At 36.8% G+C, this 15,068-nt stretch overlaps 1 pseudogene across 1 annotated transcript; it reads right to left on the bottom strand.

Moving 5' to 3' along the window:
• Nucleotides 1-9,268: 9,268 nt before the first annotated feature.
• LOC149193145 (uncharacterized) lies at nucleotides 9,269-10,744 on the bottom strand (annotated as a pseudogene). The gene is made up of 2 exons (XR_016254412.1): nucleotides 10,245-10,744; nucleotides 9,269-10,156 (listed from the first exon to the last, which is right to left on the bottom strand). The product of XR_016254412.1 is annotated as an uncharacterized LOC149193145 (transcript).
• Nucleotides 10,745-15,068: the final 4,324 nt, after the last annotated feature.

Here is a 15,068-nt window from a genome sequence, read left to right as displayed (position 1 = left end):
ATGTGGTGTGGTTGAACTTTAAAGGTCTGAATATAAGAGTAGATAGAAAACACAAGCATACACTAAGAAATGATAGAGAACAAATAAACAAATAAGCTATATTGATCTACGAAACATTACATTTGTGATTGGTCCAGGGTAGGTATATATTAAGAAGATGGACATTACATTTGTGACTGGGCTAAGGGAGGTTTATATTAAGAAGACATATATACTCAACCTCTCGCATCATCTCTTGATACATGATAGAAATGAACTGATTATGGTGGTTTAACTACCCAAAATCCCTTTACCTTACTAAGTCACATGATACTAACTATTTATTGTCACTAATATAATACATATAGATTTATTGGATCTTGATATTTGTTTCACCTTCCTCATTCTTTTAGTAGGTGGTTTTATAAATTGAACCACTCTCTTGCAATTTGGATTGATTTCTCTGAGCTAGTTCACTGGGATCTCTTCCCTTCTGAAAATTACAAGGTCAATTATTCATGTAGTCACACAGTGGTAACTCTACTATCAAGTTCATTTCTAGCAAGGTGATTCCTTGGTTGAGTTGGTTGTGGGGTCCTCGGTCTCCTATATAAGTCATTTTCACTCAGAATTTATCCAAGATGTTACCACCATCCTTTTATCAAGGTTTTGGGGCTTAATGCCAAGACTTTTAATACTTTAATGTGGTATTATATAAGAGAACTTTAATAAAAGAGTTACAAGAACTTTGCAAGATTACTTCATCACTGAATAAAAATCTATCATGTTGTCATGGATTCATTTCAGACAAATCTATTTAGTCTACCACAAGCCAATTTGGATAAACAGTGGACCTCTTTATTGTTCTCCCTCATTGTTTATAGGCAAGAGAAATGCTAAAAAGATGGTATAATTTTTTTAGTCCCTGTGACCACTACATGAAGTTCCAGGTCCTATGATCCATGGATATGTCCAACCACGAAATAACTAATTTTGAATCACTATAAAATATAGATCCTAAACACCCATCTCCAAAAAGGCTAGGAGCATGAAAAGGTAAATTACCCTTAGTTCAATTGCAATTGATCTCTCACCTAGATCACATTCAAAAGGAAAGTAGTATGCATCTTATATGTATAAAATACCACCTACACAGATACTCCTAACATCATTAAGGGACACTCCAGTGCAAAATGATTTTTATGTTTCTTTTTCTTGACTACTTGCTTAAACTTCCATAATAGGTGTGAATACATTCCACTGCTTGCATAAAATTCCATAATAGGTGTGAATACATGTCCTAAAAAAGATAAGCATATCTTACCCCACCTATATGGGCTAGATAACAAACAATGGCAAGAATGGTGTTCCTTCCTCGATTCTTCAACATTTAACCAAGATTGTGTTTCAACTGTGGCGAGATGGATTATTTTTCGACAAGATGTTCAATGAAGAAGGGGGGATATTATGAGAAGAAGAAAGGGAAGTAGGTCACAGGTGTCGCCACTTCTGTCGAGACAGATGGTTTCTCCATGAGGTTGGAGGAGGAGAACTTTGTTTTGATCTCTCATTTCTCACGAAGTACCATCGACGAGGTTGCATGGTACATGGATAGTGGAGCGTCGAAACATATGACAAAGTCATAAGAGGTGTTCAAGACTCTCGCTGAGTGGGACTCAAAGTTGCACATGGTGTTGGTCAACAGGAGTCAAAAAGAGAAAAGAAGATCAAGGGTCGTGCCATTCAAGATGGATTCAAGACAAGTGATGCAATTTTAGAATGTATTATTTGTACCAAGACTCAAATATAGTGTGATATCTATCTCAATGATCGAGTAGGGGTTTGAGTTCTTGTTCCAAGATGGGAAGGCTAGACTCAAGCCCAAAGGCTCTAGCTCTGCAAGTGGCATGATTGGAGTTAGAGAGCCTGGTCTATACAGGCTAACCGACAAGCCCATAGATCATGGGAAGAAGAAGGAGAACTAGGTACAAGTTCTAGAGAAGCAAGTTGTAGAGGAGTAGGTACAGGTACAAGAGAAGATCTAGGTTCGAGAGGCTTAGAAAGAGTCAAGTTCTAGAGAGAGTTTCCAGGTTCAAAGGAAGACTTTACAGAGCAAGAAGAGCGTGTGGTCAGTGGAGAGAAAGGGTGCTTCTACAACTGCCAAGAAGGAATCATGGAGAGAGTGGAAAACATTTTAGGAGAAGAAGAAGCAGCGAGCTTCCAATCACAGTGACACTTCTGAGAGAGGTAGAGTCCACGCTACAAGGATTACTACAATTTCGGGCGCTATGAATTGGGGGAGTGTTACGAGCAGTAACAATGATGATGATGAGCTACTTCCTAGTCTTGGAAGTACCTCCCTTGCTAAGAGGGAGTACTAGGATATTTAGCTTGGGAGGTACTCCAAGCCCTAGGGTTCAAGGTTAGGAGGTTGGAGAGCCAAAAAATGGCTTAGTGGGCTTGGAACCCAAACATGTGGGATTTTCACCCACGTTGTTGGGTGTGGAACCACAAGGCATTTCTATGATTTGACACATGGAAGTGTTAAAGGACTCTTAGACGAGAAAGGGGCAACAAAAATCATCAAAATCCGAGCTCTAGAAGTTGAGATATGAATTTTTCTATGTGGTTGTAGGTTAATTTGGCATACAAGTCAGGTTGGATTGAGTATTAAGTGTGCCAATTTAGAGGGTGACGAAGCCACATGAGTTAGATATAAATTAAGGAGAGTGTGAGGTCATTTCCTCACATCCAAGTGCATCCTCTCATGTATAATACATCTCTAAGGAAGCCGAGTTAGAGAAGAAAACTAGAAAAAGTGATTGGTATTGTTTTGTATGTGGTTATTTGTCTCTTGAAAGGTCGAGGAGCTACAAGTGGTTGTCACATTTGTTGAGCGTAGTTTGGGTGGGGTTTTGGGCATGTTGTGTTGGTATATCTCTCGAAAACGCAGGGCACAACTCTTGTTGTATGTTACAGGTGGGTTGCAGCCCTAAAGATCCTTGGACAGGGGGCCATATAGTTGAGGAGCAACTCAAGTAGGATGCAGACTTGAGTTTTTATTTTGAGAATTTCACGTTTTACGCCCGAGCATGATCACACCTAGCAATCCAAATATAGCTCATGCTTGTGGGCTAGAAACAAGCCTTGGACAACAACGAATTGGAGCAACATTGTTTGGAGGGAGGCCGCAATAGTTAAGAAGGTTTGGTAGGTGTGAAAAGGGTGTTGTAGCAACGTGCTAGCAAGCCCTAACCAATGACCAAAGTTGCAATAAGGAGCACCAACCCTTTCATGAATGCAAGTATGTGTTGTTGATGTATTTGTGTTGAGATTGGATGCTAGTGGATGAGAAGTCCTAAGAGAGGACTTGTATTGGTCACTTGAGGTCTATTGGAGGGCAGTGTGAGAGTGGAACAAGTAGCCTAGAGTAGGACCTTGATGGAGTAAGGTGGTTGCTAGAGTAGGTAAGTAATGAGGAGCTCAAGGTTTGAGCCAGCCAAGAGCAATTTAGTATAGCCCATGTTCATTGTTGTAGAAGCGACATTCGATGATGATAGGTGGCAACCCTCCCTACCTTATGTTAGTCTTCTTTAGAGCAGCACAAGATGACTACAGTGGGAAAAAAATTCCCAAAAGAGCCGAGAAGCAGCAGCGGGCAAAAGTCTCAAAGTGTTGTTGCCTGGAAGGACGAAGGAGCAATTAGTGAACATGAAGACCCTATGTGTTGATTATAGATGGATTATCAACAAGGAGGCAAATTGGAGAGTTGAGTTCAATGGCCTAAAGGATCTGGTACATTGATACAGGCATGTGTTGAATAACAGAACTGAAGGACCTGCAATGTACAAAATACGACGACGCAGTTGTGATTGCACGCTACATCAGCGTGATCATCATTGTATCTTGTATGTTGTATTATATATTAACGGATGCTTGAGGGCCATTATCCTTGGTACAAGAGCCATAAACTATTGTATTATTCAGTGGAATTAATATAACAAAGTCAAGTTATTGTACATATTTTTTAAAAAGGTGTATATTTTGTGCACTAATAGATTTACTATTGTTTATATTACGTTGTGCGAAGTAAACTTCTTGTGATACTTGGTTTGTAACATCAATGATTTAAGATTCTATCATAGACACTAGTATTGTGGAAAAACAACATAACATAATATTCCAAATTATATCATGTCTTTGGAGATTTTAACCTACCACGGCTGGCAACACAAACATGCCATACCACTTGAGCTACGCTCCTTCGACAAATTCCACAAATTTATTACTGATAAAATTACATATAAATATAGATCCAATTATAGAAAAAATTATTTTATTTATTTATTTTTGTTATGATATATAATTTTAAAATATAAAGCTCTTCACTTATACATTTAAAGATTAATTTATTTTCATTATATTAACCTCCAAGACAGAAAGAAAAGAAAAAATAAATAAATAAAATTCTTGTAATTCCGTTTTTAAGATTATATTATGTTTTTTTACCAAATATTAAATTAACATGAACAAATTTTATTATAAAAGATAAATTGTTCTCCTCTTTGCAATTACACGGATAAAAATCTTAAATTAATTTTAAGATATGTAGTAATGTTATAGACCACTTTTAAATAAATAGATTTTTATAGTCATATAAAACTTTCTTAAATAAAGATAAAATGATTCCTTAAAAATTCTATGTTAAATAACCTAAAATGATTCCTTACACATCTTATTGAAATTAGAAATTTTATTTAATTCAAAATCACTTATACAAGCATCTCCATAAAAACAAATATTTATACATAAAAATTGCGATATCAAACAAAAAAAACATGTTGTTTCACAAACACTAGGTGACGGCTAAATCCAACAACATTTTTGCTACTTCCAACAACATTTTTGCTACTTGGCCAACCATTAAGAGAGCAAGTGCAACAAGTACACCAATCACTAGTAAAAATGAAATAACAATTAATGTAAACACAACCAATTGTAAAGCAATAGTCATGATGTCCAAAAAAACAAATATTTATACATAAAAATTGCAAAAAGCAAAAATATTTTTTCATGGTTCACAAACACTAGGTGACCGCTACATCCACAAGAAAATCCAGGTAAATCAACCCCAAATGGAATCAAATCTCATCAGTCAAACTAGTAGGGTCTAACCCACCAAGCTAGTAGGGTCTAACCCACCAAGCATAGAGGGGAATTGACCCTATGATATCCCAATCAGGCCTAACCTTCGGTAAGGTGAACTAACTTTTAAGGTTTACAAAACAATATTATTATGAATAATTTCATATAATTTTAAAAGCTTTCCATTTCTATAAATACAAATTATTCTATATTTTGAAAATCTTAATTACTAATCTGATCAAATATTTTGAAAATCTTAATTACTAATCTGATCATATATTTTGAAAATCTTAATTACTGATTTGATCATATACTATAAACCTAACCAACTTAATTACTAATGAAATACAAACATAAATTTATACTTATTTCATAAACTATAATAATATTTTTACTTGCTCATGTCAAATTGTTTTCTTTAACATGAATCCAATGAACTATTGTCGTTGTTTTGAATAAAGCCTTAACTTTAATACCATGTCCAAATTGTTTCGTTATTGCGCACACTTCTAATCTGGTGTGAGATATCATTGTATTCGCGATGAGGAAATAGTGGAGAATGAGATTTTAATATCTCAGAAATTATTCAAGAAGACCAAACATGATTAAATCAACGATAAGCAATTTCTTTAAACATTGGAATGTGGTTTACGAGATTTGAATTAAGAAACACTCCGAAAACGAAGATAACGAATCACACTGAATTCAAATTGATCCAAATTTTTGGCACTGACTTGATTATAAAATCCTGTATCGTTCCACTGGATCATTAAACAAAAGCCTTTGCTTTTGCACGAGAGCCGCATATTCCTTGAAGGAGAAAGTGCTATAGCGAGGCCTCTTATCAGAATTCAATCTGGCATTGGGTAGATGATACTCTCTGTGGATGGTGAGTAGATTAGGGCCATGGAAGTGCTAGCCTGGTCACTTCTCACAGTCGGCCTCCCTACCCTACTCTCGTACTCTCCATCACTCCAAAACTGCAAGTATAACAAACAAAAAAAATCAGTGGCTACTATATCTATTTTTTTCCAATTTCATAACATGGTAATCCAAACCCAACAGTATTGAATTTTTTTCAAGGACTATTGATTCGCTTCGTTATGTCGCCGAGGGTGACCAAGAGAGTGCCAGCCCGTGGGGAGACCCGAACCCAACTCTGATCCACGTACACCTCGAAGCTATCAGAGGTGTTTTGGGATTGTAAGGTTAGAATAAATAGATATGAATGCTTCAGACGGGCTGATTTAAATTTTGCAGGCCCTTTCTGATTCGATGAACATATCACAGATGCTTTATTCGCTAACAATATCTGCCATGAAACATGATCGGTCCCAGTCACCAACCCTCTAGTAACTGATCTAGGATCTCGCCTGCAACTTTCTCCATAGCGCTTGAATAATCTCCCAATGCACAGCTGGATACCAGAGTTCAAAACCGGTGAGGATTGAACCACTATCAATATTACAATTAAGCATAAATTACCATGGATTTGCAGCTCATAACCAGGACAGTGTGTCCAGATAGTCACCAAAATGCTCTGGTTTTTGTTAACCCGAACATATTGGAGAATGGATCTGTGCTATCCTCAATTGAGATTCAAAACTTACTGGTGTCTCTAAGCCAGCATGCTCTCTGTGTGTTTAGATTCTTACACTGTATGAACTAAGCATGCTCTCTGTGTTTAGATACTTACACTGTATGAACTAACCTGCATCAGTGTGTGACTTAAAGCCAGGCTCAGAATTTGGCCATGAGCCTTTCCTGTCATCTAATCAATTTAGTTTGTTTTACATTTGTGTGTGACTTGTAAAGGCATGCCTAGAATTTGGCGACTAAATATTTAAAAACATAAATATATATTTTAAACTCAATTTGAAAGGATGATATGTACTTTTAAGCTTTACAATTTGCAAAGACATATTAATCCCAGATTTAGATTAATCTGGGTCAATAACTATATTTAATATATCAAATATAAATTCAAAATTTAATTCACAGTGAATATTTTCATTGTTATAAAAATGTTTAACAAGATTGTGGATTTTGAAATATTTTGATAATTTAGCAAATAAAAATGAAGCTATTTCATTTTGTCATTTAAATTTTCAAAATATTTTAATATCTGCAAAGACGACTCTATAAAAGCCACAAGATAGAATTGTGAAAATTTTGAGATATAGTTGTCTTTAGTTATTAACTTAGTTCTGTAGACCTTGGATTGGATTAAAAGTTGTAACATATTTTGTACCAAAGGTTTTAAAAAATGAATATTAACCCAAAATAAAAAGCTAGCCCTCATTATTTACTACTACATTTCATGTTTCTGGATTAAAAATTTGAACAGATTTTACACCAAAAAAATAGTAAATATAAATACAAAAATATATATATATATTTTCTCAGTACAATATATCACTAAATACAATGGTCATTGTAACACTAAGATTTCAAACCAACTCTGGCGTAATGTACTTAAAAGAAAAGCTTTTAGAAATGAAAATATAAGATATCACTAAATACAGATACTTATGAAAATACAATAAAACTTCAGAAATGCTCTAGGATAATGTAAAAATATACAATTTAATTTTTCAGAAAAACTCCGTCCTAATATTTTTAAAGTTAGGTTTCTAGTAATGAGATGAAAACATGAGATATCATTAAATACAAATATTTTTTAAAATACGATAAAACTTCAGAAATGCTCTGCGATAATGTGAAAAGGAATTTAATATGCAAATTAAGATTTCTGGCCAACTCCACTAAAGTATTTAGAAGCGAGGTTTGTAGAAATGAGAACATGAGATATTATTAAATAAAATATCTTTGAAAATACAATAAAACTTCATAAATGCTCTGGCATAATGTGAAAAGAAATTTAATATGCAATTTAATGTTCTGAAGCATTAGGTTTTTTCCATTGAGTTACACTATGAGATAGTAAAAAGAGAATTTACAAGTGTCAAAAGGGATATTGAGTTTTCCATCATATCACTGTGTTAATATTTAATGTAAACACTGCACTCATCGTCATTCAATGTCAAGGAAGAAATAAGAGGTCACGGGATGCTCTCAATCTCCAGGTCTATATCAAATCAGAATAGATATTGGTGTTTTATATATAACAGTGTAGTTGATTTTTTTATGTAATGAAAATTTTATTTAGATTATATTAGTCTACATTTATTTTAAATTTAAATTTATTAAAAAAATAAATTTATTTTCATTCTAAAAAAGATTTGCATGTCAAGATTGGTAAATCTAAATTTAAAATAGATCTAGACTGGTCTAATTCTCTTTTTAAATAAACTACATTCCACATGAATATCATAGATTCTCAATACTTAAATTAATACCATAAAAAAAATTATTTTTTTATTATTATTTTATAAAAATATTTTTATTTAATTATTTTTTTTAACTGAATTAAAATGTTTAACCTTACATTAAATTTTAAATATAGTTTTTAGATATAAAGTAAAATAAAGATATCCCAACATTAGGAAAATGTTCAGATAACCTATTTATTCAAGTTCAAGTCTCCATTACAAACTACAAAGTTCAAGTCTCCTGTACAATTATCCTCTAACGACCTTTGTGCTGATTATCTTTAACCACCTTGAATCTTCCTTGATTTTGATTGGCAATCGATTCTTACTAATAGCAGAAATTTTAAAATAAAATAATAAGAAAAAAAAATTAAATTAAAAACAAAAAAAACGAAGCACAGCATTAAAAACCAAACTAAACATACCTGACGTTGCCACATACCTGGGGCCAGATATTTCTGACAAAGTCTTCATCTGGGTCGCCTATTTTTCTCTACACATCACTCCCTTTTTCTCTATTTCTCTACACAGTTGTCTATAACGCTACTTTTTGAAAGCCTTTCTGGCGGGTTTTTTCGGTCAAAATCCGGCAGGAATTTATTGGAATCACAAGTTTGATAGCTAGTTTCTGCACAATGAAAGAGTCCCAGGGGTTTTCGAGGTTGTTGAATCCAAATATGCAGTTAAAAAACCATTTTAACTGCAACAAATCAAGATTTAACCTCAATTTCTTCCGCCGGATTCCATCACCGAAATCTCCAAAAAGCCTATTATAGACAACTCCTTTCTCTACCGCCCTCCCTTTTTCTCTATTTCTCTACAGCGGCTCGAACAATCCACCGCATTCCTTGTCGGTCCTCTCTGCCACATCGAAAGAAGCGCCATGTCTTATCACCTGAGGGTACCAGAACTTCCCAGCAGAGTCGACGACCCTGCGCACCAAATCATCCCTCGCCCGAATATAAATCAGTGATAGGAAGATCGCACTCCCTCACACTGCCTTCACAGGGGATTCGGGCAAAAGCAGACTCGAAATGCCGAGTGAGTTCTCAAGAAAATCCGAGAGATTGTCGTTATTAACTGCAGTGACTGAGGAGGAGTTGTTGCCTCCCTGACTTGGCGACGGAGGGGCCGCCCGAGAGCCACACAGTATTTCCCTGCTGCTGGACATTCATAGAAGACATATCTACACAGACTAATAACAATCTCAAGAGAACTTTGTTACTTAAATAACGAAAGTTCAAAGCCCAAGAAGGCCGTAGCCGCAAAAAAAACCAAAGACGATGACTAGGTTGAAGAGCAGCAGAGGCCGAAGAAGAAGTCCGTGTCCAACGGAAATAAACCCGCTGAAGAAGTGGTCGTGAAACATGATGACTTTGCTGAAGGCCAGCCCGACCAGAAGAAGAAATCAGCGTCCAAGGAAAAGAAACCCGCTGAAGAAGTCGGGAAAGATGATGAAATTGATGGAGAGCAGCCTGCGCCAAAGAAGAAGAAACCATTCTCCAAGAGAAAAAACCGCTGAAATCGGCGTCCAAGGGAAAGAAACCCGCTGAAGAAGTCGGGAAAGATGATGAAATTGATGCAGAGCAGCCCGCGCCAAAGAAGAAGAAACCATTCTCCAAGGGAAAAAAAAGCCGCTGTAGAAGAATTCGTGCAAGATAATGAGGCTGCTGAAGAGCAGACCCAGCCGAAGAAGAAATCTATGTCCAAGGGAAACAAAACCCGCTGAAAAAAAATTCCCACCTTCAAACCCTACAAAAAAAACCGCGGAAGCAGCAGCGAGAATACCTTACCCCCGTCCCCATGGTGACTCCTGCGAAGGACTCGCATAAGAAATCCTTGAGAAAGATGGCGCGCGTGTGGACGGACATGAGTCATCATGCATGGCTACTCTGGTTTTATATTGATGTTCCAGACCCTCATTCGCACAAACCAGGGTACCCTACCCTAACGAGGGTTTGCAGTATCAATATAGCTACCCTGCTGTGTGCAAAGAGGGTCTGGTGTGATGATGACTTTACCCCGACTCGAAAATGAAATCGGCGTCCAAGGGAAAGAAACTCGCTGAAGAAGTAATCCTGGCTTCGAACCCTACGAAAAAGAAACCACAGAAGCAGCCCGGCTTCGAACCTTACGAAAAAGAAACCACGGAAGCGGCAGTCAGAATCCTGCCCATTTTTGCTGCTGCTTAGAGCAGGGATTCTCACTGCTGCTTCCGCAGTTTCTTATTCATTGGCCCAAGATGCAAGTAAACCCCAGTTGCATGAAAAACTAAAGATGTAGGGGAGGTATGAATCCATTAAGAAGAAGATGGATCAAAGGAATATCGAAGAAGATGTAGATGTATAGCAGGAGCAGGAACTTTATATACTTCATTTATATACTACAATGATGTATATCATGCATTTTTATTTTACATTTGGTACTATAATGATGTATAGCATGCACTTTTTTTATTTTACATTTGAGAGCAAAAATGGGTATGGTTGAAATTTAGAGCTCGAAAGACCAGCACACATTAAGAAATAATTTGTAATATATTACCTTTGTGATTGGTTTAGGGTAGTTGTATATTTTTCGAATTGCAAATGGTGGGATTTGAGTTTAGGAATTGAAATTTGGAGTGGAAATGATTTATGGCATCATATTTGTATCATGATAGTTTGTAATGTATCATGATAGTTTGTAATTATATAGTATTTTTTGGTATATGATAAAAATTCAAGATGTATGTGAGGACAATCGTAGTTCATTGTTTGTTTCTCTTTTGTAGTTCATTGTTTGTTTCTCTTTTCAAGTTTTTGTATGTTGTAGATTTTATTTTGGTGATGTTGAGTCGAAGACAATTTGCTTCAAGAAATATATTTTGGATTTATAGTCTAGATTATAGTGTGAGAAATCTTGTTCTGTGGTGTGGTTGAAATTTAAAGCTCTGAATACAAGAGTAGATAGAAAACACAAGCATACACTAAGAAATGATAGAGAACAAATAAACAAATAAGCTATATTGATCTACGAAACATTACATTTGTGATTGGTCTAGGGTAGGTATATATTAAGAAGATGGACATTACATTTGTGACTGGGCTAAGGGAGGTTTATATTAAGAAGACATGTATACTCAACCTCTCGCATCATCTCTTGATCCATGATAGAAATGAACTGATTATGGTGGTTTAACTACCCAAAATCCCTTTACCTTACTAAGTCACATGATACTAACTACTTATTGTCACTAATATAATACATATAGATTTATTGGATCTTGATATTTGTTTCACCTTCCTCATTCTTTTAGTAGGTGGTTTTATAAATTGAACCACTCTCTTGCAATTTGGATTGATTTCTCTGAGCTAGTTCACTGGGATCTCTTCCCTTCTGAAAATTACAAGGTCAATTATTCATGTAGTCACACAGTTGTAACTCTATTATCAAGTTCATTTCTAGCAAGGTGATTCCTTGGTTGAGTTGGTTGTGGGGTCTTCGGTCTCCTATATAAGTCATTTTCACTCAGAATTTATCCAAGATGTTACCACCATCCTTTTATCAAGGTTTTGGGGCTTAATGCCAAGACTTTTAATACTTTAATGTGGTATTATATAAGAGAATTTAATAAAAGAGTTACAAGAACTTTGCAAGATTACTTCATCACTAAATAAAAATCTATCATGTTGTCATGGATTCATTTCAGACAAATCTATTTGGTCTACCACAAGCCAATTTGGTCTTTATTGTTCTCCCTCATTGTTTATAGGCAAGAGAAATGCTAAAAAGATGGTATAATTTTTTTAGTCCCATGTGACCACTACATGAAGTTCCAGGTCCTATGTTCCATGGATATGTCCAACCATGAAATAACTAATTTTGAATCACTATAAAATATAGATCCTAAACACCCATCTCCAAAAAGGCTAGGAGCATGAAAAGGTAAATTACCCTTAGTTCAGTTGCAATTGATCTCTCACCTGGATCACATTCAAAAGGAAAGTAGTATGCATCTTATATGTATAAAATACCACCTACACAAATACTCCTAACATCATTAAGGGACACTCCACTGCAAAATGATTTTTATGTTTCTTTTTCTTGACTGCTTGCTTAAACTTCCATAATAGGTGTGAATACATTCCATTGCTTGCATAAAATTCCATAATAGGTGTGAATACATTGTCCTCAAAAAGATAAGCATATCTTACCCCACCTATATGGGCTAGATAACAAACAATGGCAAGAATGGTGTTCCTTCCTCGACTCTTCAACATTTAACCAAGATTGTGTTTCAATTGTGGCGAGATGGATTATTTTTCGACAAGATGTTCAATGAAGAAGGGGGGATATGATGAGAATAAGAAAGGGAAGTAGGTCACAGGGGTCGCCACTTCTGTCGAGACAGATGGTTTCTCCACGAGGTTGGAGGAGGATAACTTTGTTTTGATCTCTCATTTCTCACGAAGTACCATCGACGAGGTTGCATGGTACGTGGATAGTGGAGCGTCGAAACATATGACAAAGTCACAAGAGGTGTTCAAGACTCTAACTGAGTGGGACTCAAAGTTGCACATGGTGTTGGTCAACAGGAGTCAAAAAGAGATAAGAAGATCAAGGGTCGTGCCATTCAGGATGGATTCAAGACAAGTGATGCAATTTTAGGATGTATTATTTGTACCAAGACTCAAATATAGTGTGATATCTATCTCAATGATCGAGTAGGGGTTTGAGGTCTTGTTCCAAGATGGGAAGGCTAGATTCAAGTCCAAAGGTTCTAGTTCTGCGAGTGGCATGATTGGAGTTAGAGAGCCTGGTCTATACAGGCTAACCGACAAGCCCATAGATCATGGGAAGAAGAAGGAGAACTAGGTACAAGTTCCAGAGAAGCAAGTTGTAGAGGAGCAGGTACAGGTACAAGAGAAGATCTAGGTTCGAGAGGCTTAGAAGGAGTCAAGTTCTAGAGAGAGTTTCCAGGTTCAGAGGAAGACTTTACAGAGCAAGAAGAGCGTGTGGTCAGTGGAGAGAAAGGGTGCTTCTACAACTGCCAAGAAGGAATCATGCAGAGAGTGGAAAACATTTCAGGAGAAGAAGAAGCAGTGAGCTTCCAGTGACAGTGACACTTCCGAGAGAGGTAGAGTCCACGCTACAAGGATTACTACAATTTCGGGCGCTATGAATTGGGGGAGTGTTACGAGCAGTAACAATGATGATGATGAGCTACTTCCTAGTCTTGGAAGTACCTCCCTTGCTAAGAGGGAGTACTAAGATATTTAGCTTGGGAGGTACTCCGAGCCCTAGGGTTCAAGGTTTGGAGGTTGGAGTGCCAAAAAATGGCTTAGTGGGCTTGGAACCCAAACATGTGGGATTTTCACCCACGTTGGTGGGTGTGGAACCACGAGGCATTTCTATGATTTGACACATGGAAGTGTTAGAGGACTCTTAGAGGAGAAAGGGGCAGCAAAAATCATCAAAATCCGAGCTCTAGAAGTGGAGATATGAATTTTTCTATGTGGTTGTAGGTTAATTTGGCATACAAGTCAAGGTGGATTGAGTATTAAGTGTGCCAATTTAGAGGGTGATGGAGCCACATGAGTTAGATATAAATTGAGGAGAGTGTGAGGTCATTTCCTCACATCCAAGTGCATCCTCTCATGTATAATACATCTCTAAGGAAGCCGAGTTAGAGAAGAAAGCTAGAAAAAGTGATTGGTATTGTTTTGTATGTGGTTATTTGTCTCTTGAAGGGTCGAGGAGCTACAAGTGGTTGTCACATTTGTTGAGCGTAGTTTGGGTGGGGTTTTGTCATGTTGTGGTGGTATATCTCTCCAAAAAGCAGGGCACAACTCTTGTTGTATGTTACAGGTGGGTCGCAGCCCTAAAGATCCTTGGACAGGGGGCCAAATAGTTGAGGAGCAACTCAAGTAGGATGCAAACTTGAGTTTTTATTTTGATAATTTCACGTTTTACACCCAAGCATGATCACACCTAGCAATCCGAATATAGCTCATACTTGTGGGCTAGAAACAAGCCTTGGACAACAACGAATTGGAGCAACATTGTTTGGAGGGAGGCCACAATAGTTAAGAAGGTTTGGTAGGTGTGAAAAGGGTGTTGTAGCAACGTGCTAGCAAGCCCTAACCAATGACCAAAGTTGCAATAAGGAGCATCAACCCTTTCATGAATGCAAGTATGTGTTGTTGATGTATTTGTGTTGAGATTGGATGCTAGTGGATGAGAAGTCCTAAGAGAGGACTTGTATTGGTCACTTGAGGTCTATTGGAGGGCAGCATGAGAGTGGAACAAGTAGCCTAGAGTAGGACCTTGATGGAGTAAGGTGGTTGCTAGAGGAGGTAAGTAATGAGGAGCTCAAGGTTTGAGCCAGCCAAGAGCAGTTTAGTATAGCCCATGTTCATTGTTGTAGAAGCGACATTTGATGATGATAGGTGGCAACCCTCCCTACCCTATGTTAGTCTTCTTTAGAGCAGCACAAGAAGACTACAATGGGAAAAAAATTCCCAAAAGAGCCGAGGAGAAGCAATGGGCAAAAGTCTCAAAGTGTTGTTGCCTAGAAGGACGAAGGAGCAATTAGTGAACATGAAGACCCTATGTGTTGATTATAGATGG

The sequence above is a fragment of the Pinus tabuliformis genome, chromosome 2_2 (assembly GCF_031772625.1).
Source record: "Pinus tabuliformis cultivar Carrire ecotype Pingquan chromosome 2_2, CPIR1, whole genome shotgun sequence".
Taxonomy (NCBI): domain Eukaryota; kingdom Viridiplantae; phylum Streptophyta; class Pinopsida; order Pinales; family Pinaceae; genus Pinus; species Pinus tabuliformis.
This window is presented reverse-complemented; position numbering and strand designations above follow the sequence as displayed.